The sequence below is a fragment of the Hyaena hyaena genome, unplaced genomic scaffold (genome assembly GCF_003009895.1).
Source record: "Hyaena hyaena isolate Hyena2069 unplaced genomic scaffold, ASM300989v1 scaffold_208, whole genome shotgun sequence".
In the NCBI taxonomy this organism is placed as follows: Eukaryota; Metazoa; Chordata; class Mammalia; order Carnivora; family Hyaenidae; genus Hyaena; species Hyaena hyaena.
Genome location: NW_024080839.1, coordinates 296,115 through 309,120, shown reverse-complemented (window position 1 = coordinate 309,120; position 13,006 = coordinate 296,115). Strand labels below are relative to the sequence as shown.

The 13,006-nt window shown below is 36.4% G+C and overlaps 1 protein-coding gene across 1 annotated transcript in view; it reads left to right on the top strand.

Annotated features, from left to right (window-relative positions):
* Positions 1–13,006, top strand: part of KCNH5 (potassium voltage-gated channel subfamily H member 5) — a 308,323-nt gene that overhangs the window by 18,185 nt on the left and 277,132 nt on the right. The window lies entirely within an intron of this gene.

Genomic DNA, 13,006 nt, shown 5'->3' with positions numbered 1-13,006 from the left:
CATGATCCAATTTGGATTTTGGAAAGACTGCTTTGGCTTCAGTGTGGACAATCCATTGAAGAAATCTCAGAGAAGGTTGGTGTAAAACAATTAGATAGATGTTGGAGTGATCCAGGGGAGATATAATGGAAGCTTGGATTTGGGAGATGATAGTGAGGATCCAGAGAAATGGAGAGATTTGAAAATTTGAAGAGAGAAAATTAGTAGGATTTGGTCATGGATTAGGTATGGGGATAATAAGAAGGATATTGAAAGATGGCTCCAAGATTTCTGGCATACATAATTGCATGGGTGGTGACCCCATTCTCTAAGATAGGAAACACTGGAAAAGCATCAGATTTGGGGTAATAAAAGGTCATGGGCCTATTATATTGAGGTCCACTTAAGATATCTAACAAGATATCTATGTCAACTTGGATATAAAGATTTAGAGTTTATAAAAGAGGTCTGGTCTGGAGATATAGAGTAATGAGTTACTGACTCTACGGAGACAGGTGAAGTATAAGAGGAACTGATGTGGAGAAACTCAAGTATCTACTTACTGGATAAAGAATGTTGGACCTACAAAGGAAATGGAGGACTGTTCAGAGAACCAGGGGACAGTCATTTTATGAAAGCTAAAGACTGAGAAGTTTTAAGGAGAGAGTGGCTACCAGGGCTTCTGAATTGTCAAGTGAGATGAGTAAAAAGCATCCTTTGGATTTGGTAGCATGTAGAGACTGTTGGTGATCTTGGTTGTCCTGGTATGGTAAGAACCAGATAAGAGTGAGTTGTGTGAATAGGAGCTGAGAAGATGGAACCAATGAGAATGTACAACTTTTACAGAAAGTTTGTCCAGTGAGGGGTTGGAGACAGATATGGTGGTCGCCAGAGGGGAATGCAGGCTGAGTGGTACTCATTGAATGGTTCTGGTTCTGAAAGGGTTTGATAGGTAAAGGGATGGGGGAAAAGTGTTTCAAGTGGACAGTAGGCATCATGAGTGAGTATATTTGGGGGCCATCATATGAAAACTAACTTAATTGTAATAGTATAGACTTTAGGAATAATGAGAAATATATTTGTGTAGGTAGGGAGGGTGAAGCTGGATTTCAGAAGGCTTTCTAAGTCTGAGAGACAATTTGATGATGTAAGCACTTGGGAGTCTATATTTGGATGAAGAGTAGTAGGATGATGGAGGCAGGAATTCAGGAGGGACAGTGAACATTAGTGTAAAAAGTAAGATCAGTTGAGTCAGGGAGACCATGTGGCCGAATGGACTGCCACAGTTTCCCAGTCATGAAGTATATGGATTAGCGAGAGTAAACTGATTAGGCCCCAGCCTGGGCTAAGAGGAGAAAAGTTAGTTTTTGATGATTACATTATAACTGTTTATACTTGATGCTATATATAAATTAAAATGTCATATTTATAGAAGATTTTATACTTTATGAAGCATTTTTGTGGGAATAAGCTCATCTTAATCTCTACTCTAACCACCTTATATACCAAGGAAAGGTAGTATTATGATTCTCATAGCTAAGGTCCATTTCAAATTCCACAATTTCCCTAAAACTTCTGAATCTCTGGTCCTTCTTCTTCCTGTGTTTTCTCTTAAATTTGAGGGAATTAATTTATTAGTGGTAACACACAGATCTTAAGTGTACAGTTCAATTAGTTTTGAGAAATGTATACACTTGTGTAGCTTATACCTCTATATAGAGAACAATTACCTTCCCCAGAAAGTTCTTTTTGCCTCTTTCCTATCAGTTTCCCTACCATCCCCTTTAGCAATCATTGTGCTGATCCCTATCACTATAGTTTAGTCTTGCCTGTATTTAAACTTCATCTGAATGAAATGATAGCTTCTAGTTTCTTTCAATCATTATAATGTTTATCAGCCTCATCCATGCTGTTGCATGTGTGACTAGTTTGTTCCATTTTAGGCTGAGTGGCTTTTCTTGTGTGAATATGTCACAATTTTTAATCCATTCTCTTGCTGATGGACGTTTCCATTGTTTTCCATTTTTGGCTGCTATGAATAAATCTGATGTGAACATTTTTCTTACAAGTCTTTTTGTTAACATATGTTTTTGTTTCACTTGAGTAAATGCCTAAGAATGAAATTTCTTGGTCATGGTTAAATATTTAACTCTACAGGAAACTATTTTTCAAAGTTATTGTTCCATTTTCTATTCTCATTACTATTTTATGAAGAGTTACAGTTGTTTCACACTCATCAACATTTTGTACTGTTAGCCTTTACAGCCACTCTAGTGGTTGAGGAGTGATGCATCATTGTGCTTTTAATTTGTATTTCCCTGTTGCCTGATGATGCTGAGCATCTTGTTCTTGTGGTTACTGGCCATTGCTTATCTTCTTTTGTGAAATGTCTGTTCAAGTCATGTCCCTCTGTTGTTTACTGGGTCATTTATCCTTTTGTAGGATTTTTTTTTTTTTTTGGTGTGTCCTGGCTAGGAGTTCTTTCTCAGATATCTGTATTATAAATATTTTCTCTTTGTCTATGGATTTCCTTTTCATTTTTTTGACAATGTCCTTGAATAACCACTTGATTTTAATTTGATGATGTCTAATTTATGTATCAACACTTTCTTTATGGTAATTGCTATAGGAGTCTTATGTAAGAAATTCTTGAATTCCTTAATGTTGCTAAGATTTTTTTCTTGTGTTTTCTTTTTAGTTTTCACCTTTGTATTTAGGTCTATTACCCATTTTAAATTGGTGTGTGTGTGTGTGTGTGTGTGTGTGTGTGTGTGTGTGAGGTAGCAGTGATGGTTCAACTTTTGCTCACGTGGATATACAGTTGTTTTATCACAGTTTATTGGAAAGACTTTTCTTTACCCATTAAACTGCTTTGGCATCTATGCAAAAAACCAGTTGACCATTTTAGTGAGGGTCTATCTCTGAATTTTTAAATTTGTTTTATTGGTTGTATGTTTTCCTAACTTGGTTCTTCTTTTTCAGATTTTATTTTAGATTATTTTTGGTAATTCATATTTTCGTAACATTTTATGATTACTTTGTCAACTGCTGTTTTCACTGGGATTATACTGAGTCTATAGATCAATTTGCAAAGAGTTGATGTCTTAAAAATATCCAGTCTTTCAATTCATGAACATGGCATAGCTCTTCATTTGTTTAGGTGTTATGCAATTTAACTAGGGGAATTTTTTTTTTCGTTTTCATTATAGAGATCTTGTACATCTTTTGTTAAATTTCTGTCTTTCTTTTCTTTTTAAAATATAATTTATTGTCAAATTGGCTTCCATACAACACTCAGTGCTCATCCCAAGTGCCCTCCTCAATGCCCATCACCCACTTTCCCCTCTCCTTCACTCCCCCATCCACCCTCAGTTTGTTCTCAGTATTTATGAGTCTCTTATGGTTTGGCTCCCTCCCTCTCTGTAACTTTTTTTTCCTCTTCCCTTCTCCCATGATCTGTTAAGTTTCTCCAGATCCACATATGAGTGAAAACATATGGTATCTATCTTTCTCTGCCTGACTTATTTCATTTAGCATAAACCCTCCAGATCCATTCATGTTGCTACAAATGACCAGACTTCATTCTTTCTCATTGCCAAGTAGTAGTCTCATTGTATATATAAACCACATCTTCCTTATCTATTCATCAGTTGATGGATATTTAGGCTCTTTTTGAGGAACTTCTACACTGTTTTCCAGAGTGGCTGCACCAGTTTGCATTCCCACCAACAGTGTAAGCGGGTGCCCATTTCTCCACATCCTCGCCAGCACCATCGTCTCCTGATTTGTTCATTTTAGCCACTCTGACCAGCGTGAGGTGGTATCTCATGGTTTTGATTTGTATCTCCCTGATGATGAGTGATGTTGAGCATCGTTTCATGTGTCTGTTGGCTATCTGGATGTATTCTTTGGAAAAGTGTCTATTCATGTCTTCTGACCATTTTGTAACTGAATTATTTGTTTTTCAGGAGTGGAGTTTGGTGAGTTCCTTATAGAATTTGAATACTAGCCCTTTATCTGATATGTCATTTGCAACTATCTTCTCCCATTCTGTCAGTTACCTATTAGTTTTGTTGATGGTTTCCTTTGCCGTGCAGGAGCCTTTTATCTTGATGAGGTCCCAATAGTTCATTTCTGCTTTTGATTCCCTTGCCTTTGCAGATGTGTTGAGTAAGAAATTGCTATGCCTGAGGTCAAAGAGGTAAGTTCCTGCTTTCTCCTCTAGGGTTTTGATGGTTTCCTGTATCACATTCATGTCCTTAATCCATTTTGAGATTATTTTTGTGTATGGCATAAGAAAGTGGTTTAGTTTCATTCTTCTGCATGTTGCTGTCCAGTTCTCCCAGCACCATCTGTTAAAGAGGGTGTCTTTTTTTCCATTGGATACTCTTTCCCACTTTGTCAAAGATTAGTTGGCCATACATTTGTGGATCCAATCCTGAGTTCTCTATTCTATTCCATTGGTCTATGTGTCTATTTTTGTGCCAATACCATACTGCCTTAATGATTACAGCTTTGTGGTAGAGGCTAAAATCTGGGATTTTGATGCCTCCCATTTTGGTTTTATTTTTCAAGATTGCTTTGGCGATTTGGGGTCTTTTGTGGGTCCATACAAATTTTAGGATTGTTCTAGTTTTGAGAAGAATGCTGGTGCAAATTTGATTAGGATTGCATTGAATGTGTAAATTGCTTTGGGTAGTATTGAATTTTAACAAAATTTATTCTTCTGATCCATGAGCCTGGAATGTCTTTCCATTTCTTTGTGTCTTCTTCAATTTCTTTCATAACTTTTCTATAGTTTTCAGCATACATATTTTTACATCTATGGTTAGGTTTATTCTTAGGTATTTTATGGTTTTTTGTGTAATTGTGAATGGGATCAGTTTCTTGATTTCTCTTTCTGTTGCTTCATCATTGGTGTATAAAAATGCAACCGATTTCTGTACATTGATTTTGTACCCTGCAACTTTGCTGATATGGATCAGTTCTAGTAGGCTTCTGGTGGAGTCTGTCAGGTTTTCCATGTAGAGTATCATGTCTTCTGCGAAAAGTGAAAGTTTGACTTTATCTTTGCCAATACTGATGCTTTTATTTCCTTTTGTTGTCTGATTGTTGATGCTAGGATTTCCAGCAGTATGTTAAAAAACAGTGGTTTGGATTGTTATATTTTCATTTTCATTTGTTTTCATATGTTTTTTTAATTTCTTCTCTAATTGCCTGGTTGACCCACTCGTTCTTTAGTAGGATGTTATTTAACCTCCATGCTTTTGGAAGTTTTCCAGACTTTTTCTTGTGGTTGATTTCAAGTTTCATAGCATTGTCTGAAAGTGTGCATGGTGTGATCTCCATTGTTTTATATTTATTGAGGGCTGCTTTGGACTGAGCATGTGATCTATCTTGGAGAATGTACCAGGTGCACTCAAGAGGAAAGTGAATTCCACTAATTTGGGATGTAGAGTTCTAAATATCTCTGTCAAGTCCATCTGGTCCAATGTGTCATTCAAGTCCATTCTTTGGTGATTCTCTGTCTAGTTGATCTCTCCATTTCTGTAAGTGGAATATTAAAGCCCCCTGCTATTAGCACATTCTTATCAGTAAGATTGCTTATGTTTGTGATTAATTCTTTCATAAATTTGGGTGCTACTGAATTCAGTGCATAGACATTTATAATTGTTAGCTCTTCCTGATGGAAAGACCCTGTAATTATTATACAATGCCCTTCTTTATCTCTTGTTACAGTCTTTGCTTTAAAGTCTAGTATGTCTGATATAAGTATGGCTACTCTAGCTTTCTTTTGATTTCTAGTAGCATGATAGATAGTTCTCCATCCCCTCACTTTCAATCTGAAGATGTCCTTAGGTCTAAAATGAGTCTCATAGACAGCAAATAGATGGTTCTTGGTTTTGTTTTGTTTTTTAATTCATTCTGATACCTGTGTCTTTTGATTGGAGCATTTAGTCTATTTACATTCAGTGTTATTATTGCAAATATGGGTTAAGAGTCATTGTGTTATCTGTAGGTTTCATGCTTGTAGTGATGTCTCTGGTACTTTGTGTTCTTGCAACATTTCCCTCATAGAGTCCCCCTTAGGATCTCCTGTAGGGCTGGTTTACTTGCGATGAATTCCTTGAAATTTTTTGTTTTGTTTTGTTTTGGGAAAACCCTTATCTCTCCTTCTATTCTGAATGACAGCCTTGCTGGATAAAGAATTCTTGGCTGCATATTTTTCCTGTTCATCACATCAAAGAATTTCTGCCATTCCTTTCTGGCCTGCCAAGTTTCAGTCAAGAGGTGTGCTGCTACCCTTATGTGTCTACCTTTGTATGTTAAGGCCCATTTATCCCTAGCTACTTTCAGAATTCTCTCTTTATCCTTGTATTTTGCCAGTTTTACTATGATATGTCATGTAGAAGATGATTCAAGTTATGTCTGAGGGGAGTTCTCTGTGTCTCTTGGATTTCAATGTCTGTTTCCTTCCCCAGAATAGGGAAGTTCTCAGCTATGATTTGTTCAAGTACCCCTTCAGCCCCTGTCTCTCTCTTCTTCTTCTTATGGAATTCCTATGATATGGATATTGTTCTGTTTGATTGCATCACTCAGTTCTCGAATTCTCCTTTCGTGCTCCTAAATCAATTTCTCTCTTTTTCTCAGCTTCCTCTTTTTCCATAATTTTCTTCTAATTCACCTAGCCCCCCTCTGCCTCTTCAATCCACGCTGTGGCTCCCTCCATTTTATTTTGCACCTCATTCATAGCTTTGTTGAATTCATCATGACTATTTTTAAGATCCTTGATCTCTGCAGCAACGGAGTCTCTACTGTCTTCAATGCTTTTCTCAAGCACAGTGATTAATTTTATGACTATTATTCTAAATCTTGTTCAGTTATGTTGCTTATATCTGTTTCAATCAATTCTTTAGCTGTCACTTCTTCCTTAATTTCTTTTGGGGAGAATTCTTCCATTTTGTCATTTTGGCTAGTTTTCTGTCTCTTGTAAGTTTTAAAAGCTCTTATGTGCTCTGCACCTGTGAGTACTGCTATATTAAAGTGGGCTCATACACTCTTCAGGGCCTGGCAGGAGATGTTTTTTGGAAAATGTTACTTGCTCTCTGTTGTTGTGACCTTGGTTATCTTGTTTCCTTACTTGTAGTGATCTTTTAGGTCCTCCACCAGGTGTGCTTTGATTTGTTCCTTGAAGTAGCCTTAGAAAAAGAGACAAATCAACAGGAAACAAAAACACACAAGCACACAAACAAAACAAAGACACAGACAAAAACAAAAATAATCCCTCCCAAAACAAAAGACAATATAAAAACATAAAACCAGGAACCCCAGCTACAAGTAAAGAACAGGGTAGCTGAGGTGCTGATGGAAGAGCATATACAAAGAGAGAAATGACAGGGGCAGGAAGAAAAAGAAAATGAACATTAACCAGGCAGAGAAACTAAAAGGCTTCCAGAGGGAGGGAGAGAGAGAGAATAAGGAAGGAAGTGAGGAAACAGAAATAAAGATAAAGTTACCCAGAGAGACTATATGGTGATTATTCCAGAGAGAGAGAAAAGAACGTAAAGAAGGAGGTGTAGAACATGCATGAAGAAATGAATTAAATATGTGTGTTTAAGCAAACCACTAATTAGAGTAACCATCCTAGAGGATGGAGGAAACAAGAAAAGGGAGAATATATCTAAATAACAAGAATTGACCTAGAATTAATCCAGGCAACGCAACTGTGCTGGCCTGGTGAGGGCCGTCTGGTTCCACAGCTTCTATCCAGCTGGAGTTGATAAGTAGCTGTCTAGCGCGGATGGGCGTGGTTTGGTGTAGGCCTTCACTGTGGGCCCCGCCTTGGTGGTTGTGGCGCGAAAAACGCGACCCCCAGGACCAGGTGTGCCAAATCACTCCTTTGGATCCGACCTCACTGCGCCGCAGGTGCAGACGCGGTGGGCCTCTCCCTCTGCCCTCTCCCCTCATTCCACGCCCAGCTGAGTTCCAAACTCCCACTCTGTGCACGCCAACGTTGCCGCCCAGTATGTGCTCCCGCCGCTGTGCCATAGCATTTCAGGGCAGAGGACCGGACTCTCCTGCTGCCGACTGCACCCCGACGTACCCCGGAACCGCAGGTGACTCCCCTTTTCCCAGGAACGCGAACAGGGCAGCCCGCCCCAGTCCAAAGAAAGCCCTGCAGTTAGAGATAGGATGGTAAGATCCCTCTCCTTCCCGGTGGCGTTTTTCGCTTGTCCAGATACGGTCCTACATTTCCCCAGCTGCTCTTTCTCTTCCCTTTGTTTCTCCGCAGAAGGGAATTCCTCCACTCAGTGCCTCTGTTTTGTCTCCCTCGGTTTGCAATCACGCACATCTGGGGCCGTCTGCATTTCCCATTTTCTTCCTAGTGGACTCCGTCTCCTTTCCTCCCAGACTCTTGGGGTTGAGAGTCCTTTGGCTTCAGCCCTCCTATGTTTGAGAGACGGGGAAGTACAGATTTCCCTATCCTGAAAAATGTTTAACAGCTGAAAAAATTAGCTTTGTTTTAAAAAGTCTTAAATTATTTTTAAAAATGAGGAAATCTGAGTAAGAAGGTTATTAGGCAAGTGCCGAAAGATGTGACCGAAGTTAAATACTGCTTCCCTTAATGAGAAGGAAGAAAAGTGTTTCTACTTTTGAGAGAGAGGAGATACAAAAAAGAAAAAGCCAAAAACCAGAGCAAATAAAAAAGCAAGATGATAAAATCTTAGAAACCCAGAAACTCTGTATGTAAGGTAAAGGATGATTGTATCCCAAAGTAGAACGTAATAATCCTTCTTTCTTTCACTACCAAGTAATGTTAATTTCAGACCTCCTTTTCCTCATTTTCCACTTACTTAGTGAATACATTTTACAGATTAGGCTTTCAGTCCTGGAGCACATGGCTCTCCCTGATGTCAGGGATAACGAGGACTCTATGATGCAACATCCAAAGCAGGCACTCTTGAAAGGCGATCTCAGCAGAGTGTATAGTAGCTTCACCTGCGTCTAGGTGCCGACCTGGAATCTTCGCAGCTATCCTGAGGTCTGTCTCAGTGTCAGACAAACTACTTAGTAAGGACTTTGGTGCCCTTCATTCGAGGTAAAAGATCCACCAATGACAGGATGCTTGCACCTTCCTCACAACACAAACGCTTGTCGAAAGTTAAATTTATTTCTAAGCATTTTATATATTTTTATATCATTCTAAGTGAAATTGTTTTTCACTTTGCAATTGTCTAATGCTAGTATATAGAAACAAAATTAACTTTTATATTAACTTTATATCCTGTAACCTTACTAAATTCACTTATTACTATTTTTTTTTAATGTTTATTTATTTTTGAGAGAGAGAGAGAATGAGAGCACAAGCAGAGGAAGGGCAGAGAGAGGGAGACACAGAATCCAAAGCAAGCATCAGGCTCCGAGCTGTCAGCCCAGAGCCTGATGCCATGCTTGAACTCATGAATTATGAAATCCTGACCTGAGCTTAGTTGGATGCTTAGCCAACTGAGCCACCCAGGAGCCCCACTAAATTTATTTATTAATTTTAGATATTCCTTTAAATATTCCCTAGGGTTTTCTCTGTAAACAATCATGCCATCTGCAAATACAAAATCATTACATATTCCTTTCCAGTTTTTATATCTTTTTTTTTTTTTCCGCCTTATTTCACTAGCTGGGCCATCAATTAAATGTTGAGTATAAGAGTTGAGAATATATATCCCTGAAATTTTTCTGATCTTAAGGGGATGTTATTCAATATTCTACCCTTAAGAATAATGTTAGCTATAGATTTTTAGTAGGTATCCTCTATTGGTTTGAGGAAGTTTCCTTCGTATCCAAGATGGCTCAGAGATTTTAATCATGAATGAGTGTGAGTTTTGTCAAATGCTTTTATCTGCATCTATTGAAATATGATTTTTTTCTTTTATTCTATTGATATGATGAATTACACTGATTTATTTCATAATGATAAATCAGCCTTACATTCATGAGATAAACCCTACTTGGTTATTATATATTTATTGCTGAATTCCATTTACCAGTATTTTCTTCTGGAGTTTTGCAACTACATTGCTAAGATCCATTTGTCAGTAATCCTTTTTGAACAGCCATTGCCAAGTTTTGGTATTATGATAATGATGACCTCATAAAAGAAGTTAAGAAATGTTTCCTCATATATTTTCTGACAGAGTTTGTGTAATATTTGTATTATGACTTATTTAAATATTTGAAGGGGACACCTGGGTGGCTCAGTCGATTAAGACTCTCTGACTTTGGCTCAGGTCATGATCTCGCTGTTAATGGATTCGACCCCCACATCCGGCTCTGCGCTGACAGCTCAGAGCCTGGAGCCTGCTTTGGTTTCTGTGTCTCCTCTCTTTCTGCCCCTCCACTGCTCACACTCTGTCTCTCTCTCAAAAATAAATAGACATTAAAAAAATTAAATATTTGAAGGATTTCACTGAGCCTGGAGCCTTTAGTTTTCCTTAATAGATATTAAGTATTAAGATTTTCAATTTCTTTTTGTGCCAATGTTTTAAAGTGTTTTTCTTTTTCAGAAATTTTGTTCATTTCATCAAAGTTTTAAAGTTCATTGGCAAAAACTTATTTGTACTTTATTGTCATTTGCTATCTGTAATATATCCAGTGATGTCTTCTCTTTCATTCTTAATGTTGGTAACTTGTGTTTTCTCTCTCTCATTCTTTTTTTTTTTTAACTATCAGACTTGTTAGTGGTTTATCATTTTTATTAATGTTTCCAAAGAACCAACTTTTGACTTTGTTGAGGTTCACTTTTCTTTGACTATTTTCTATTTTGTTGATCTGCATTCTGATCTTTGTTTCTTCATATTTAATTTGGGTATAATGGCTCTTCTAATTTCTTCATATAAAACTTTAGAAAAGTGATTTAAAACTTTCATCTTTTAAAATATAAACATTTAAAGTGATAAATTTCTAAGTATTGCTTTAACTATATCCCCCGAACTTTGATGTGTTGTTATTTTATTAATGTCCAGTTAAAAATACCCTCTAAATTTCTTTTGATTTCTTCTTTAAACCCATCAGTTTAGAAGGGAATTGGGTAATATCCAATAGTGTAGATTTTTTTTTTTAGATAATTAAAAAAGACCAACCTGTTTCCTAATTTGATTGCTTTAAGGTCAGACTATATACTCTGTGATTTCCATATTTTGAAATTTATTGACTTGATTTTTGTGACTCAAAATCTGATCTGTCTGGGTAAAAGTTACATGTGCACTAGAGAAGAATGTGTATTCTATAGCATTCTGTAGAGTAGCCTATAAATGTTGGTTAGCTAGAATTGATAGTGTTTCAATATTCTATATCCTCAAACATTTTTACATCTGGTTATTTTGCCAGTTGATGTGGGAGAGATTAAACATTCCATTTTTATTGTGAAATTCTTGAATTCTGCTTTTTGTTATGTCATTTTTATCTTTCATATATTTTGAAGCTGTTTCATTACTTTTATATACAATTGAGACTGTTATGTCTTCCTAATTAATTGATCCTTTTGTTATTATTAATTCCTCCTTTTAATCTCTATTATTCTTGTCTTTAAGACTACTCTATTTTGCATTAATAAAGCCACATTTGGTTTCTTATGCTTAGTGTTTGTGTAGTGTATATTCCCCACACTTTCACTTTCAACTTGCCTATGTCTTTATTGTTTATTTTTTTAAAACTTTATTTATTTTCATTTTGAGAGAGGGAGAGCAAGCAAGTGGGGGAGGGACAGAGAGAGAGGGAGAGAGAGGGAGAAAGAGAGAGAATCCCAAGCAGGCTCTGCACCCCCAATATAGGGCTTAAACCCATGAACTGTGAGATCATGTCCCAAGCTGAAGTCAGTGCTTAACCAGCTGAGCCACTCAGGTGCTCCTAAACTGAGAATCACAAGTCTTAAAATCTTAAGTTAATTTCTATTTTTAGTATACTATTTTGAACATGAGTTCGAAAGAGATTTTTTTTGGTATATATTTTGAATTTTTGAAGTATTTATAGTATTCCCTAAAAAATGTACTCTATTTTACTTCTTAGTATTCCTTTAAAAATGTACTCTCTTTATTTTACTTATTTATTTTTTAATATTTATTTATTTATTTTAGAGAGATCATGAGCTGGGGATTGGGGAGGCAGAGAGAGAGAAAGAGAGAGAGAATCCCAAGCAGACTCCACACTGTCAGTACAGAATCCTGAGATCATAAACTCAGCTGAAATCCAGAGTCAGATGCCTAACTGACTGAGCCACCCAGAAGCCTCTAAATTTACTCTTTTTAAATAGTTATTTTAAAAATAATATTTTATTTCTATATTTTAGTATTCTAATTTTGTTTCACTATAATGTCAACATATTTATCATCTGACTTACAAAATTGCAAAATTTTAGGCTGCCTAAAATGGTTGGATTTTCAATCAAGTTTGATACCAAAAGATATTATTTTTTTGTATTAATTTTTATATACAATGCAAAACCACTTCTCCATGTAAAATAGACCAGAGATGTCCCTTTCATTTAGAACAGGGATAGTTTCCAAATTATGTGTAAAATGTGGTTGAAAAGAATATCTTTGAATAATTTTATTTAAAAAAAGACTCTTCTGTTATTTTAAATTAGTCTTCTCAAGATCAATCCAGTGGACAATTTGTCCCATCATGTCAAAATTATAATGATAGAATTTTTGGAGGAGTCATACAAATTTGCTTCAATACTATCAAGTTCATTTTCTCAGTCTGTGGAGAAGTGACTATAGCCCTAGTTTTAATAAATCTTTTAGGTATGATTATAGTCATTGACATTTATTTAATATTAAATGTACTTGTTTTTCATAGCTTAGAATATACTTGAATGCAAAGAGCTATTATAAACTGGCTTCTTTTCCATGGGGTTTTGTTTGTATCCAAATCTTGTACTTATTGCAGATCTCATTTGATAATCATGCTAAACTGACTATGTCAATCTCAAGAATAGGTTCTATTTTTTGTGCTATAACAAACGATAGTT